Raw genomic sequence first — 1,671 nt, forward strand, 5'->3', positions numbered from 1 at the left:
CAGCGCGGCACAGGGGCCACTCCAGGCGTTCTGAAAATGCAGCCGGGGAGGCCCTGGGGCCCTGCCTTGGGCTGAAGGTGAGCTTCTGCGCGGGCAAGTCAGGTTCCCCCACTGGGTGCACCCCCAAGCCTTGGGGCCTGGGGACAAGCCTCCTTCAGTTTCAAGCTGCATTACAGGCGGGTCCCACGGCTGCACACAGGGGGACACTGCACCTACCCACTCACTCCCTTGGCTAGCAGTGCCCATCATAGACCCCGCACTCTGGGCACGACAGGGACAGACAGGAGAGACAGGGCCAGCCCTTGGGACTCCAGGATGAGCTGGGGAGATGGTGCATAGACACGCGTACCCCATGTGAGTGGGAGGACAAGGAGGCCAAGGGAGGGGGGTCTCCTGAGGATAGAGCAAGGACAAGGGGGTCAGGGCCTGGATCTGGTCCCCGGTGGCCTCTGGCACGCCATAGCCCTTTCCTGTCTCTGCCCCTTCCTCCCCAGTAGGGCTGAAGTGACTCCCTTGTGAGTCAGCCAGTGGAGGGATGCGGTGCCCCCTGAGGCCTTTGTGCCTCCTTCACACGCCTGCACACACGCATGGGGCCTCCCTCGGATGACACAGAGAGGGCCTTGTCCGTGGTCACCCAGTCAGCAAGTGGGAACCAAAACTAGGCCCACCCTCCACTCTGTCCCTGCTGGCCTGGGGCTCTTACCCCACACCCAGGCCTCCCTGCCCCTCCCTCATGTGCAGGAGACTCACCCTTACACACAGGGCCACAGGCCTAGACATGGGTCCCTCTCACCTGCTTCCCAGGGCCTGGCATGGCCCCGCCTGTTCTTCATCATCTCCTGGGACCATGGCCACCAGTGTGGGGCCTCCCTTTCCCGCTCTGCCAGAGTGCAAATCCGGGGAGCAGCCACATGGGCAGCCCTTCCCTGCCTTGGGGTGCAGCCTGCCCCCCAGGAATGCCTGGACTGGAGCCCTAGGCTCCCGTAGACCAGGAGAGACACGCCAGTTCTCAGGCCCGGTGGGCCACTCCCCTGCAAGAGGCCCCACACGGCTCCTAGGACCAGCCCCGGGTCCCCCAGCAGAGGTCTGACGTGTGCCCTGCCTATAGGCGTCTCCAGCTGTGTCTGTGAGAGGCACTGGGATTCAGGGGACCGGGTGATGGGGGAAGCTCTCAGAGTGGGGAGTGAGGGCTGTGTCCTTCCATGAAGTAGAGGAAGAGAGCTTGCCGAAGGGCACAGGCACCGAGCCACAGAGCCACAGCAACCTGGGGACCTCGGAGTTCCATGGCTGCAGGCTCTTGGCAGTGTGGGCTTGCAGCACACGCAAACCTGAAATTGCAGGAGCTAAAGCACCTGAGATCCAGGTGCCCTGGAGGGGGTTTATTGTCTGCATGTTAGGATAAGCTCCCTCTAGGGTTTGAGAAAAAGAAAATGTGCTCATGTTCTACCCCTGGGTTCTCCCTTCTGCTGTGCCACTGCTCACTGCTCCTCCTGCTATAGCCTGAGCTTGCGGCCTTAAACCCTTGAGCTCCATGATGGCATTGGGTGTAAGTTCCAGGGTAGTGAACACCTACCACCTACATAATCCACACATCTGTAGCTTATCCATCCATCCATCCATCATATACCCATCATCCATCCTTCCACCATCCATCCATCCATCCACCATCCA

Source organism: Panthera pardus, unplaced genomic scaffold (assembly GCF_024362965.1).
Source record: "Panthera pardus isolate Hobbes unplaced genomic scaffold, ASM2436296v1 HiC_scaffold_7, whole genome shotgun sequence".
NCBI lineage: Eukaryota > Metazoa > Chordata > Mammalia > Carnivora > Felidae > Panthera > Panthera pardus.